Source organism: Haliotis cracherodii, unplaced genomic scaffold, assembly GCF_022045235.1.
Source record: "Haliotis cracherodii isolate W230 unplaced genomic scaffold, xgHalCrac1.p SCAF_4, whole genome shotgun sequence".
Classification (NCBI taxonomy): domain Eukaryota; kingdom Metazoa; phylum Mollusca; class Gastropoda; order Lepetellida; family Haliotidae; genus Haliotis; species Haliotis cracherodii.
The window spans coordinates 49,321,908-49,339,214 of NW_027266297.1; positions in this window are offsets into that span (position 1 = coordinate 49,321,908).

Here is a 17,307-nt window from a genome sequence, read left to right on the forward strand (position 1 = left end):
GAATGCCATTCTGAAACAGTCGTCAATATCCAGCTTGGATACTTCTTAGCATGTTTCAAAGCTTACATTGGTCTGCATCTACAGCATTCTGAAGTATGTATAATATAATACATCTGATACAAACCCTCTATCGTTACCTATCGTTCTGAGTGATGTATAGTTTATATCCGATATACAAACTCCCCCGCGTCTTTCATTTATAATGATGTATATAACATGTCTGATATACAACAGCCCGCGTTTCATTCTGAGTAATGTATATTTTATGTCCGATGTACCTGTGTACTTCCCCGTAACTTTGTAAAGAATTATAAAACACTTTCATCTTGTGTAATTTTCGCCTCAATCTTCTGGCAAACCATATACAATTAACCCATCGAACTAATTAAAAGAAGTGGAAAGAGCTTGTCTAAATACAGAGGCAAGTGAAATAATTGTTTTGAAATTATATAAATATGATTTCTCACATCTACTCATGTGTGAATTACAAGGATTCCCTTCAGCACAGTTACATTAAATAAATTAATGAGGATACATGTTTTGCATTTCTATTCACATCGTGGGATTGGAGGAGACCGCACGTTAAATTGGCCCACAAACAGAATACGGAAAATTGTTTACAGTTTCAAACAAAACAAAATCTAAATGGAATGCATAATGTGTCGGGGCTCTTTTATTTAACGGCCACAATCCGAAATATTTCAGAAACCCCTCGAGTTACCGCTTTTACTTTTGTAATATGGCCGATTCCATTACATTCTATACACTATTGTGACCACAATGTGATGTAGAAACACATCCTTGATTTCAATTATTAATCTAATTATAACATAATTTGTTAAAAGAAATATTGCACAGACACTGACATTTGTGCATAAATGTGAATTGCCGCACAGGCGTGTGAATATTTGTCAAGTACAAAATAACCAAAAATTAATAACTAAAGATGCTTCCAATTTATAGTGAAGAATTTAATGTGCGTTATTTATTTGGAATGGGACATGGAAATATACAAAAGATCATATTCAGTACGGTCCCCCCAAAAATATAAACTAAATCATATTCCGCATATATATCGCCATGTGTTTTAGAGCTAACCAAAAGCATTACCGCAGTAAATGGGGTTTTGCGAAATTGTGGACTGTTGTCGTATCCCAGTTCTGGTCGCTACAGTTGTATGTAGCGACCAGAACTGGGATAAACACCGTAGAGAATTATATCTCTGGCATGCAACTGTGTTTGATTGACAAACATTTAATAAGAGCAAAATCATCTGCACTTCTTGTGTTTTGTATTTTTACTCCGTTCTGCAAAGTGCGCCAATGGCAATGCTACTGACTCGATGTCCGACATTTGCAGCTAAATATAGCAGTGTAAAAAAGTGGTAATGCGGAACTAAAGCGGAATACAATTTCTTCTTTTTATGCATATCGCTCATGACAAAATGCAATTCCTATAAAAATGGTCGTGTTGCTTATTATCTGTAATTATTGCCCATTGCCATGTTTAATTTCTAACCATGATATCACTCCCAAATGTATTATTTAATTGTCTATCATATCATAACCTTTGTGAGGTGGTGACATGTTTAATAACAGTAAATTTTCTATTAAATAGCTATCTTGGCCACTTCTGAACAGTGTTTCCTACAAAATAGCAAAAGCCAAATGAAAATAAAATTATTCTCTAATTTATGTATTTTAAAGTTGTTATGCCACTCATTGGTGGGGATACAAGCGTAATAATTCAAGTTCCTAGGATGTTTGTGTTATGCAATTTTGCAAGAGTTATGAGAGTTGGACATATTTCTTCTCATACACAGTAACAAAGCAGGTAAATGTCTAGGAATAAATACTCAATAGGCCATGATGTTCACAAAATATATGTGGGAGGGTATGTACATCAATATAATAATATTAATTATTTTGAATATAACTAAGTGTGTCATTAAACATCAAACAATGAATACTCAACATGTCAGAGTTGAAAGGGGTACAGTTAAATTTGTACTGTTCAAGGGATTTCTAAGCAACAACACCTCACAGCCCTCTGGCAACTGATGCGTGTATTTTTGTTTGTATTCTCAAGTCCAAAGTCATTTTTTGTAAATATAACTATCATTATCATGTTAGATTTTAGTGGTAACAATTATTCAAAATCACTCCATTTGATTATTGTGTACATGATGATAAAAGCAACTATTTTCTTATATTAATGGAGGAGGTACATGTAACTGCTTCCAGGCATAGCAGATGCAGGATGTGAGAAAGTTTGTGCTTCATCTTATCAAAGGAACATTAAAAAATAAAAGAAACTAATTACATATAGAAATATTAGAGTAGAAATTGTTGAAAAAGATTTCTCTTGTTAAAAAAAGATTTCTTTAATGTTGCTTTGATTCAACCACCACCCTATTCTTTTTCTCATTGTTTTAAAGGAAAAAATACATATGTAATACCCGGTATGACAAAATCTCCTTCCTGGTCAGTATTAAAATAACTGGCAAACTCATTGAACCATTCCTGGTAGCTTATTGACATAAAAACGTTGAAGCTTTCATAACCGTTTTGCCAGCAAAATGTCCTCATATTTCTGGGGAGACCATATGGAATCTAAATGATATTATTTAATATGATTGAAATATTTAGAAAGGTTTCAAAATTACCAACTTAAGACAGATAACATATATTTAATAAACCCATTACTAATAGAGAACTGAACTTGTTATCTCATGCTCTGTCGTCATTGACATTAAAATTTGCAAGACAAAGCAACAGTAAGAGTTATCCTCCCTTTACAACTTGATCAAAATGGTCGTCTGGTCCTTGCTGTTGAAGGCCAAGTGGCTGAAGTTTCTAAGATAATATTTCTTTGAAAGACGAGAATGTGTAGGTAAGTCATTATACCTTTACTTTTTACCTTTTTTCTGTGGTTTCTATCAAGGCAGGTACAGACCTAGCACAATGTCATGCATTGTGCAGTCAGTCCCTCCATGATGATCAATTAGCCTATTACAGCTGTGAAGGGGACGAAGCTTTTTTTAAAACTATGTAGTTTCATATGCACAGCTTATTGTCAAAGTACATGTTTCTCAAAGGTAAATGTAAATGTGAATGACAATGTTCAGAAAACAAAACTCTCAAGATTCCTTTCATTCTTGAAAGCATAACATTTATGCCACTTCTGGTTGAGGGGATGTGAGTAATAATATAGTCAACAATCTCTTAACATTAGCAATATTGACCCATAGCATTCAGATTCTCCTCACAAGTTTGAAATGTTATTTACTATCATCAGCCAAGAAGTAGATTTTAAAGGTGTTATTCCATTTCTGGTCAAGGTTATATGAATGATAATATACCGGTAGTAAAAAAAATCTTTTAAAATTAGAAATCTTGACTCAAAGTGTTGAGGCTTTGCTCACATGTTTGAAATGTTATTTACTATCATCAGCCAAGAAGAAATCTTAAGATTTCATTAATTGTAGATTTTAAAGGTGTTATCCCATTTCTGGTCGGGGTGATATGAATGATAATATAGTAAAAAAAGTCTTTTTCAGATTAGAAATCTTGACCTCAGTGTTGAGGCTTTGCTCACAGGTTTGAAATGTTATTTACTGTCATCAGCCAAGAAGAAATCTTAAGATTTCATTAATTGTAGATTTTAAAGGTGTTATCCCATTTCTGGTCAAGGGCAGATGAGTGATGATATAGTAAAAAATCTCTTAAAATTAGAGGGGGCACAAGGCGCCGCGATTCACTGTGCAGAGTTGCGTCCCTTGGATCCGCCAGCAACCTATGATGGTTGGTTCAAATCCCGGTTCACCCCAATAATGCTTCTAGGTTTGTCAGCACCATCACTTCGGGCTTTCCTCCCACATTAAGCTGACAGACCGTGATATAACTGGAATAATGTTAAAAGCGGTGTTAAACCCAACTCACTTAAAAATTAGAAATATTGACCCATTGCATTCAGATTCTGCTCACAAGCTAGAAATGTGCTTTGCTATCAGCAGCCAAGAGGAAATCTTAAGATTCCATTAATTGTAGATTTTAAAGGCGTTATCCCATTTCTGGTCAAGGTTATATGAATAATAATATGGTAGAAAATCTCTTAGAATTAGAAATATTGACCCATTGCATTCAGATTCTGCTCACAAGTTTCAAATGTTATTTACTATCAGTAGTCATGAAGAAATCTTCAGATTCTGTTAACTGAAGATTTTATAGGTGTTATCTCATTTCTGGTCTAGGGGATATGAGTAATAAAATAGCAAAAAATCTTTTAAAATTAAAAATATTGGTCAATAGCATTCAGATTCTGCTCACAAGTTAGAAATGTGATTTACCATCAGTAGCCAAAAGAAAATCTTAAGATTACCTTAATTGTAAAGGTGTTATCCCATTTCTGGTCAAGGCAAGATAAGTAAGGATATAGTCAAAAATCTCTTAAAATTAGAAATATTGACCCAAAACACTCAAATTCTGCTCACAAGTGTGAAATATTATTTACTATCATCAACCGAGAAGAAATCTTTAGATTCCATTAACTGTAGATTTTAAAGGCATTATCCCACTTCTGGTCAAGGTGATATGAGTCATAATATAGTCAAAAATCTCTTAAAATTAGAAATACTGACCCATTACATTAAGATTCAGTCCACAAGTGTGAAATATTATTTACTATCATCAACCGAGAAGAAATCTTTAGATTCCATTAATTGTAGATTTTAAAGGCATTACCGTATTCGACGTAATAAGTGCCCAGGGCGCTATCAAAATTAGAAATAGGGGGCTCTTATTAGAATATAATTTTGGTGAAAGAGTCGAAAGATTGTAAATTTTATGGTTTCTGTTGACAGCCTGAAATGATACAAAAGAAAAGTCTGTGCGTATTATACACGACAGATATATTTTTCCAGAATTTAATTGCCCGTAATTTAGGGTGCATATAACACACGAGAGCGTATTATACACGAATAAATGTACACGTATTGTGTACATTGATCAGTCGGAAGGCTGCTAATTGGGATTGTTCACTAGCCAATATATTGGAAAATATCGCCTAGGGCGCTTATTAGAGCTAGGCGCTTATTACGTCGAATACGGTATCCCACTTCTGGTCAAGGTGACATGAGTTACAAAATAGTCAAAAATCTCTTACAATTAGAAACACTGACCCATTACATTAAGATTCTGCTCACAAGTGTGAAATATCATTTACTATCATCAACCGAGAAGAAATCTTAAGATTCCATTAATTGTAGATTTTAAAGGCATTATCCCATTTCTGGTCAAGGTGATATGAGTATTAATATAGTAAAAAATCTCTTAAAATTAGAAATACTGACCCATTACATTTAGACCTTTGTTCATAGGTTTGAAATTTTATTTACTATCATCAACCGAGAAGAAATCTTAAGATTCCATTAATTGTAGATTTTAAAGGCATTATCCCACTTCTGGTCAAGGTGATATGAGTCATTATATAGTCAAAAATCTCTTAAAATTAGAAATATTGACCCATTACATTTAGACCTTTGTTAATAGGTTTGAAATGTTATTTACTATCATCAACCGACAAGAAATTATAAATCTTGACTCAAAGTATTCAGGCTTTGCTCACAGGCTAGAAATGTTATTTACTATCATCAGCCAAGAAGAAATATTAAGATTCCATTATTTGTCAACTTTATAGACTTTATCCCATTTCTGGCTGAGGGGAGATGAGTAATGATATTGTAAAAAATCTCTTAAACTTAGAAATATTAACCCATAGCATTCAGAATCTGCTCACAAGCTAGAAATGTGATTTACTATCCGCAGCCAAAAGAAAATCTTCAGATTCCGTTAACTGTAGATTTTATAGGTGTTATCCCATTTCTGGTCGAGGGGATATGAGTAATAAAATAGCAAAAAATCTCTTAAAAAATTAGAAATATTGACCCATAACACTCAGGTTCTGCTCACAAGTTTGAAATGTGATTTACTATCATCAGCCAAGAAGAAATCTTAACATTCCATTAAGTGTAGATTGTATGATGATATTGTGTATAAAATGTCATAGGTTGATTATGACCTGTGAACATCTGTATAGATTGATGTATTACCACCTTCCATGGAAATGTGTATTTGTCTATTTCTAGACTTGCTAAAGCCAAACTGGGGAAAGTGGAAATTGATAGTTTATACTGAAGGGTTCATTGGTCTGTTGAGGGCTCAAACAACTGAATACAGGCGAGCTTCTGCTAGCACTGACCTGACACACTAGCCATAAATATGTCACAAGATGATTCCCTAATTACTACTGACTACCGGTAGTTGTCTGTTCAGATCTCTTACTGCTCAGGAGATTGTTGATACTTGAATTCCAAGGAGGAACTATCTCTATGAAGGGTGTGAGAACCTCAGTGTAAATTTAAGCAAGGTCATAAGCTCATATTGTTAATGTTGTAGCAGAAAAAATAATTTTACTTTACTGGAATTATTTGAATTATACCTTGCTTCAAACCATCCATTCTGTCATTAGCCTTAGATATGTACGAACCCATGTAATCCTGTGACACATTAAAAGCTGCTTCTTCAGCTCTCATTCTGTTTGATAAGAAATTGATATGTTGTCGTATTATGTTCACGTCACTGTCAGGGCGGCACCAAATAAATTGTGTGAGAATTCACCAATAAAAGGTAGCAATGCTCTCTTGGAGCGAGTTTGAGAACCAACAATTTGACCTTGAAGAATAATGTTTCTGATCAAAGTAACCCCTCCTAACATGTCTTTGAAAGTGTCGTCATGTACGCGATAAGTAAAATTCAATATAGCCCTCATATTTTCATCACAGGACATATGATTCGCCTGAAGACTAATTCTTACTAATACTTTGTGCACCATGTCTGAACTCCTGAAGCAAAGACAAAAAGAAACTATTCTGCCTGACATAGATTATCAATATGTACATTTTACCTCAACATTCAAGTAGATCTCTACATTAACTATGGTAATAAGTCTTCCATGAGACGAAGACGTGTTGCTTGCATTGCAGCCAGAGGTGGACACACACACTATTGATTTGTAAATTGACATTTTGGCATGTTCATGTTTTTTATGAAATCACACATTTTCTGAAGTCAATCAATCAATCTTTATTGTATGAAAGGCCATTGGCCCATATACACATACAGATAAACAATATCATTTACAGCTGTACAGCGCATTATATAATTATTGGATAACTAATATGATGCTTGACATGTAATAGAGGTATTGTAATAACAGTGGTAATAACCACAGTGGCAGCAGTAGTAGTATAAAATACAAAAGGAATACAAAAGGAATGGAATGGAAATATGAAGTTTTACGTCGCAAAGGCTTTCAGCCATAGCACGACGTTCAATACAAAAGGATCTATCAGTAATATACTCATCATGTCATGACAATTTGACAATTTAAATGTATTTGCATTTCTAGTAGAAACAAACAGACAAAATTGAAATGTAGATACTCCTGATCTAGATGCGAAATTTTCAAAACAACTAATTATTTCTGGACATATCGGATTTACTAAGTAATTTACTACGCACTCGTAAACTTTGATAGATGTATTGTAATATCTTAGTTAATCTTTGACTAGGGATACCTTTAAAAGATAATATTTTGTGCATGGAATAGTGGTTATTAGTGATATCAGGCATATATTTCAATCTTAGGTTGTCGTAAATTGGACATATAAACAAAAAGTGTAATTTGTTTTCAATATGGTTTTCGCAGAATGGACAAAAACGCATATCCTTAGGAATAGAGAAGCGACCCCTGTTGCACATCAAATCATTTAACCCTAGCCTGAGTTTAATAAATGTGTCTCTAATTTTTCTCTGTTATAGTATACAGGTAAACCTCTGGTGTTAGACAATATTTAAAGGTTTTATAGACGTCGTAGCGTGTACTGTTATCTAGTGACGACATCCAGTTTTGAGTAAACATATCAATTGCTACCTGCTTAAAAGAGCTAAGAAAATACATTTTGTCTCCAACGCTTTGATTTAGCCAAACATATCCAAATCCGTGAGAGAAGAGTAAATGCTTAATGTTTGATGACCAGGTTACGTAACCAACACTATCACGATAGACAAGCATTTCGTAGCATTTTCTTGGGATTCGTTCCCGCGACATCTGTTATTTTGAGCCAGTATCTAAATAAACGTAAATATGAACAAATATATAACGGATATCTACCACATTCGCCATAGACCATATGACTTGGAGCTGATTCAGAAACATTTAGAATGACAAATTAAACCATTTGAACATTTACAGGAGTCTTTTATCTGTTGCAAACAGAAATTGTTTCAGATTTGGTAAAAAACATAACTTTGCATTAAATCTTATTTAATGTCACAGGAACTTTTGTTGTTCAGTATATATTATTACTTATATGGCCTCGACCAGAAAAAGGGAGAACACCTGTAAAATCTACAGTTAATGGAATCTTTAGATTTTCTTTCAGCTGATGATAGTAAATAACATTTCAAACTTGTGGACAGAATCTGAATGTAATGGGTCAATATTTCTAATTTTATGAGATTTTATACTGTATTATCATATAATGGGTAGGTTTCTCAGCAGAATAAAGCCAGTGGATAAAAACGATATCCGTTGGGGTCATATGCGGATAGAGATGCAAATATCAAAGGTCAAGTTGGGACTACTTTCACTGTTTATAAACAAACATGGCATCGCCCTTGTCATTTGGCGATCAAGTCAGAATTAACCATCGGGAATCTGGAGAAATATCAATTACTATGTATTTAACAAGCCAAGGCTCGCTAAATACAATGTTTATTCCTAATACAGGATATTTACCATCCCCAAACACACTCGCGTGATAACCTCTATTTATCACTCATATCACCTCAACCAAAAGGGGGGGCGGTCGGGTAGCCTAGTGGTTAAAACATTGGCTCGTGACGCCGAAGACCTGGGTTGATTCCCAATATGGGTACAATGAGTGAAGCCCATTTCTGGTGTCCCCCAGTGATATTGCTGGAATATTGCTAAAAGCAGCATAAAACCATAGTAACTTACTCGCTCAACCATAAATGGAATAACACCTTTAAAATCTACAGTTGGAATCTTAAGATTTGTTCTCGGCTGATGATAATAAATAACATTTCACACTTGTGAGTAGAATGTGAATGCAATGGGTTAATACTGTTAATTTTACAAGATTTTTGACTATATTAAGACTCATATTGCCTCGACCATAAATGGAATTATGCCATTAAAATCTACAATTAATGGAATCTTAAGATTTCTTCACGACTACTGATAGTAAATTCTTGTGAGCAGAATCTGAATGCAATGGGTCAATATTTCTAATTTTAAGAGATTTTTTACTATAAAATGACTCGTATCACCTTGACCAGAAGTGGGATAATGCCTTAAAAATCTACAATTAATGGAATCTTAAGATTTCTTTTCGGTTGATGATAGTAAATAACATTTCAAACCTATGAACAAAGGTCTAAATGTAATGGGTCAATATTTCTAATTTTAAGAGATTTTTTACTATATTATGACTCGTATCACCTTGACCAGAAGTGGGATAATGCCTTTAAAATCTACAATTAATGGAATCTTAAGATTTCTTGTCGGTTGATGATAGTAAATAATATTTTGCTCTTGTGGACAGAATCTTAATGTAATGGGTCAATATTTCTAATTTTAAGAGATTTTTTACTATATCATGACTCATATCACCTTGACCAGAAGTGGGATAATGCCTTTAAAATCTACAATTAATGGAATCTTAAGATTTCTTGCTGGTTGATGATAGTAAATAACATTTCACACTTGTGGACTGAATCTTAATGTAATAGGACAATATTTATAATTTTAAGAGATTTTTTACTATATTATGACTCGTATCACCTTGACCAGAAGTGGGATAATGCCTTTAAGATCTACAATTAATGGAATCTTAAGATTTCTTATCGGTTGATGATAGTAAATAATATTTCACACTTGTGGACTGAATCTTAATGTAATGGGTCAATATTTCTAATTTTAAGAGATTTTTGACTATATTATGACTCATATCACCTTGACCAGAAGTGGGATAATGCCTTTAAAATCTACAATTAATGGAATCTTAAGATTTCTTGTCGGTTGATGATAGTAAATAACATTTCAAACCTATGAACAAAGGTCTAAATGTAATGGGTCAATATTTCTAATTTTAACAGATTTTTGACTATATTATGACTCGTATCACCTTGACCAGAAGTGGGATAATGCCTTTAAAATCTACAATTAATGGAATCTTAAGATTTCTTGTCGGTTGATGATAGTAAATAATATTTTGCTCTTGTGGATAGAATCTTAATGTAATGGGTCAAGATTTCTAATTTTAAGAGATTTTTTATCATATCATGACTCATATCACCTTGACCAGAAGTGGGATAATGCCTTTAAAATCTACAATTTATGGAATCTAAAGAAAAGATTTCGCACTTATGAGCAGAATCTTAATGTAATGGGTCAATACTGCTATTTATAACAGACCTTTTACTATATTATCACTCATGTCCCTTTGACCAGAAATGGGATAGCCCTTTCACATGTACAAATAATGGAATACTTGTAGCTGATTTTTATTAATTATCGATTAGATATTTACCCTTGTATTACTGTAATTAAGCCGTGCAGAAGCGGCATAACACCTTTAAAATTTATTAGCTGTTGAATATTTATAACTAATTTTAGCTTTTGAAAGTGATTAGGACCACAAACTTAGCAAATATTGAGGGAGGTCATGATTGGTACTTTTATAGGGAATATTATACCAGTAAGTGTGTTACACAAGGAGTGTCAGAATTCAGAAATTCTTGTATTTACCCAGTGAGGGTGAAGGTAATACATGGATTCTTACATGAGTTTTGTAAAACAGAATATGTACTGTGTTTATCCACATTTATCCACGTAATGCCAATCGCCAAGCACGGGTACTATCTTATTCCTGTATTTTATTTTCCGCTGTCAGGGGTGCGATTGGTTAGCCTATTGGTCAAAGCGTTCGCTCGTCACGTCGAAGGCCCGGGTTCGATTCCCATCATGTGTTCAATGAGTAAACCCTATTTCTGGTGTCCCGTGCCATGATACTCCAGGAATGCTGCTAAAAGCAGTGTAAATACATATTCACCCACTTACTCACTCCATCTGCAGACGTCTATCCACTAGACCACGCAGGCAGTTGATTTCGTGTAGAAGGGGTCCCCAGCAACACATGCTTAATTTTAATTGTCTTACTAGGTGACTTCATGGATCAGAGGTTCAACGTCCTCCGACGTGCTGGATGTTTGCTTATAATATCAATCACTATTTTGCTCTCTGCCCATGTGGACCAACATTTTACTGCAAGAACCAGTAACAGCAAAGCTGACCATGCAGGTAATATTCCCATGATCGGATGGGGAGTCCGGCTTAGAATCGTATAATGAGAGGCGACTAACGAGCCTCGGGTAGTCAGGTTCGTTATTTGGTTGATTGCCAGACATCGTACATGTCTGCGTGGGACGTTGTTCATACTTAAACCAATCGTTTATTTACATGTATTCATATCGGGGTACATGACACACAATTAACGAAGTCACTATACAAGCATGCCCACCCGGTCCATCGATTGTGGTGCCTGTGAAGACCCGGGGTAGAATAGGTCTTTTCAGCAATCCATACTTGCCCTAAAAGGCGACTATGCTTCTCGTAAAAGGCAACTAACGGGATCGGGTGGTCTGGCTCACTGACTTGGTTGATGCATGTCATCGTATCCCAAATGCATGGATCGATGCTCATGATGTCTATCAGTGGATTGTCCGTGTTGTCTGGTCCAGACTCGATTATTTACAGACCGCCGTCATATAGCTGGAATATTGCTGAGTGCGGCGTTAAACAACCAACCAACCGTCGATTGTCGCCTAACATGACAGCGGTGGGTATATTTTAAGCAATGCCCAACATAGACATACACAATGCACTGTCCATGGATCATCGTGATTTTAGGCTAGATATATAAATATATTATTTCGACGTGCTTCAATATATCTTTCCTTTATTTCAAATTGAAGCTGCCTGGTTCTTAAAACACTATGGAGTAACTATATACTCCTTTCTGTTAGGTCTGGTTTACCGGTGCATGAGTAGTATAGGTAATGGGGGTTCTGGCTCACCTCCACTGGAGCTGGATTCATATACCTATACCATCACTACAGAGGGAATTTTTTATGCAAAAATGACTATGCGATTCAACGATAGTCATAAGATTCAGTTAAATTGGCTCTAGCTCACCACCACCTGGAGCCAATGATATAAATTTTTATAGGTAATGGGGGTTCTGGCTCACTTCCACTGGAGCAGGATTCATATACCTATACTGCTACTACAGGGGGGATTTTTTATGAGTAAATGACTATGCGATTCAACGAGTCATGACTCTAGCTTACCAATACCTGGGGCCAATCATTGCTTTAGATGAGTCTAAATGGTAATAAAAATATTCTTCATTATTTTTATCGATAAAGCGATATTCAACATTTTTATTAAGTTCTTCGTTCATTTTACTAGTAGACCAGACTATATAACTACACTCTTTTTGTAAATTGATAAGAAACAATTGATTACCGTATTTGGTTGGTTTGACATCACTGATATAATAAAAACCTTGTGGTAATTCTCTCCATTTAATAGTTTTTTCCATTATTATATATTTATGTAAGCATTTGTCTAAATGTAATCACACGATAGTAAGCAATTTATTTTTAATCTCCAACCAGTTCTTTGGTTTTGGCACGGAATAATTGACACGCTTGTTGCCTCCCCTGTTCTATGAACTTTTTTTTATCGTCTTCGCTAATACCACTGGTCTTACGAGAATTTGATCGAATCGCCTGCTTCATTTCATTGTATTTGGTGAGTTCCGACAGCACTAAACGAAACTCATCCTCGGATATCTTACAATCGACCACTGCTGTCGAAATATGATCCTCGATGCTGTTCAACTTTGCATCGGCGAGTATCCGAATACTATCGTGTTTTAATGCTTTCTTTTGCAACCTACGAGAAATGAATTTTATCGCTATTCCTGCCAGTCCCGAGGCTCCAGTCGCTATTTCCATGCCGAGCACGATAGGCGCGGCGATTATAGTTGATAGTAAACCGACACCGGCTACACCGAGTCCCATGCCAGCCACTACAAGAGCGGTGTCAACTCCGTCCAGAGCATTCACGGCTCTGCGATACTTTTTATACAATCCAAGTCTCAACTCCCTATCCTTTTCTATTCGATGTTTTATGTCGCTTATTTGATGTAATCGAAATCTATCAACAGTTTCCATCTTTTCATCGAGCGCAGGATATAAACTCAATTGTGTATATTACGAATATATAATAGTCTTTAATTGGTCTTGCTTAAATGTTTTGAGAGTATACATCAACCTTATCAAATGTATATTATACGGCAAGAATATCTTAGAAAGAGAAATACTACCACTTTTAATAATTTGAACCCCCTCGAGGGATGTAACGGGTGATGCACCGACATGAATAATACTGCAACGTTGACGCTCGTGTTTCTTGAGCCATTTAATCGATAGACCTGGTAATATTTCGAAGGCATCTACCGGTGCATCTCCGAACAAGACTTCAATAATAAGCGTAGAAATATTAGGTATTGCACTCAAGTTAACTTTAATATTATCGAATTCTGTAACCAAATTTAAACTAACATTTTGGATTGCCGGACGACTATATAACATATGACCTGGTTTTTCTGGCAGGGGAGTGACTAACACACTTTTTCGTTTTGACGGGATATAGGCCGCGAGTATGATGCCACTATTTATTATCTTAGTTAAATTATGTCCCTTACCCATCATCGCATAAGGTGGGGTAATGACGATATTCAGTAGCCACTTGATGTTTGCTTCGACCATAGTCCATTTATTCTCACTGTTGTAAATAATATTGTACGGAGTGGTTTTAAGGAGTCTACTAATGTCGACATCGCTTAAATCTTCTAGATTACCCGTGAATGTGACTTCTTTCCGCTTGTATACATTATCGTGTAAGTGTAAAGCGTATAACTTACCATTGGTACCGGGTTTATCGAATCCTTCTGTGTCTCCGAGATCGGAAAGCCCAATTGTATTACATTGTCTTATCATTCCAGGGCCTGATGCATCAACCATTATTTATAATATGGAGTGTTACACTTAAGTATCCTATATGTACAGGTTGGTGTTTTACATCTAATACAGAAATTTTAAGGTCTGAAATAATACCCAGCTTTAATTTTTTATATTGTAATGACGAGAAAGATTCCGTTCTACCGCTATTGTATTTTTAATTTTTCACTGGAACACTTCTGAGCAGAGTTGAAGGACTTTCTTGTTGAATATTATCCGTCGTGCTGATTTGATCAAGATGGATGCACAGCTCTTTATAGGGAACTAAATCGGGTAATGTATTTCCCTCATTTGATGAATCGACTATTATAGTATAATTGGTTGCAAATCCAATTGTAATTCTTAAGTTCCTGTAAGGAATTACACCCATTATTCCAGGGGATAATTTCAGTCTCCCAGTCGCCTCATTTTGTGTGAGACTAGCTCCATAAGGCTTAAAAAATTCATCATTGAGTGAGCATACGCTGTAATACCCATCAGGTATAGTAATAATTCTATCTCTTTCATTTGTTATTATTATCTCATTATTTCCTCTCGTAGCATTTATATTGGTCCACCGCGGGTAATATGTTACATCGCATAGTGCTACTTCGAGTTGTCCATCCGAGTTATCGATAGTACGAAGCAGTTCAATAGACTGACCATTTGTTATTCCCAGGAGTGTAACATACATATCAAATATACAATGATACTATATCATAACTTAAATATGGAATCAACCATTATTTTTAATATGGAGTGTTACACTTAAGTATCCTATATGTACAGGTTGGTGTTTTACATCTAATACAGAAATTTTGAGGTCTGAAATAATACCACGCTTCAATTTTTTATATTGTAATGATGAGAAAGATTCCGTTCTACCGCTATTGTATTTTCCATCTTTGACCGGAACACTTCTGAGTAGAGTTGAAGGACTTTCTAGTTGAATATTATCCGTCGTGCTTATTTGATCAAGATGAATGAACAAATCTTTATAGGGAACTAAATCAGGTACTTTGTTATTCGTTGCAAACAATTTTGAGCCGTGTGATAATGTTATTTCCTGCCCCAATCCAAGTGTAATTGCTAAGTTCTCACCAATAATTATATCTGGTCCTTCATTGATGATTTTCACTGCCCCAGTGGACTCATTTTGTGTGATACTCATTGTAATAGACTTAAAAAATGTAAACCATGGTCTAGGTGTTCCTTACACAGAGGAAAATAAATCCGTCAAAGCAGAAAGCGATTATGTATATAGAGAACTTAATAGACTTCCAGTTAATTTTGGTAAGTTGTATAGCACCAGCAAACTTTACGCAAGAATAAATGATCATTGGCATAAAACCGGTGATTGGTATAAAGGCTGGGAACTTTATAGTAACGATTGGAGAGGAGATATTATGAGTTTTAAGAGTGGTTTAATTTACATTGTTACAAAATTTATACAAATGAACGATACCGCAAACGCTTGGAATGAATTCCTTAATGATAAAATGGAAAATAATTTTACTAAACCAGGATTTGTAAGAGTTAATGAATCGATAAGAACTTATGTATGGGCAATTCTCGGTGCACAATCGCAAACACGAACGTCCATTATCGGTTCTGGGACGGCGCTCGATGCGCAAAAACAGTTTGTTGCAAACGTGGAGGACGCCATTAATTCACCAGTTGACATACCATCGTCTATAAAGCGTTTTCAAGATGCATTACAGTACGCTCAATCCAAAGTGGACTTCGTTTATGCACCGGGACTATACATGTCTCCGAGTAATATGGAACTTAAGATCGGTCAAGTGATCGGTTATAATAATAAAATTGTTATTGCTACCGATCAACAAAAACCAGGTATAAATTCAGATATGAATGTCGAATTAATAACGCAAACGATCACGGGTGAAAAGGGAATAGTCAAGCCACAAACACCAACTATCGCTCAACCATCTACTGATGCACAAGTGTCACCGCATATTGCGGCTAAAAATCAACAACATATCGATGAAAAAACAGCGCTTGTAGTGGGTGGAGTCTCGGTTGGCTTACTCATGATTTGGTTAAATAGTTCTTAGCGAACTGATTTGGTTAAATAGTCTTTAGCGAATACGTACAACAACCCGGCAATTGCTACGATCAACCCCCACAAGTTTTGACTAAGCCAAGTGGTGGTCTTAGCTAATAAATTCAATAGCCAGGAAACAACACTCCCTATTATACCGGGAAGTGCAGCCGCGGCTTTCTCAGCTGGCTTTCCCAGTGCTGAACCTAATGCTTTTAAATGCTTTTTTATCCACTCTCTTATACCGTTTTTATCGTTAGGTGGTGTACTACCACCTGTACCACCTGTTAACGAGAGAGTCAAAGTCGATATAATAAATCCCAACGCGGTTAAAATACTGACAATTGTTATTCCCTGTTCTCTGAACAATGTTTTAATTTTATCGGCCAGTGTAGTATCATCGTTGAGGACTTGATCGATAGTTTCTCGAATACGACTGATTTGCGAACGAAGTGCCTTTCTATTACTGGAAGCTGCTTCGAGGCGGGCCAATCTTTCCTCTTCTAAGTTACGCAATCTTTCAGCAACGCGGCGTCTACTGAATTCATCGCCCGCCTGTTCGAGTTTTGTTTTCTCTTGAGCTATATGTTTGTCGATTTCGGATAGCTTGGCTATATTATTTATCAGTTCTCCCTGCATAGTTTGCATTGCCTTGTCAAGACCTCGTAATTCCCTAATACTGAACTCTGAATGTGGTACCTGTAACGTGGAATTATCGTAATAGGTATCTAAGATTTCTCCGAGTCCGTCCGAGGCCACCATCGAGGCTGCTTCCAAATCATCTGTATTAACGAGTTCTTTCCTCATAGTCTGAAGAGCCTTAGTAGTCTTCGCGGGAAGTTTTTCTCGTCCGTATTCTACAAAACCTAATTTATCACGAACAAACTCGCGGCTATGTCTGCCGGCTATAGTAGACAAGGCTAGGGGCTTACGAGTACTATAATGCATAAGCTCAATATGCGGAGAGTCACGTACTCGCAATGTTCCTTTACTATCTAGCATAAACTTTGAATAGTCCCTACCTATTGGGAT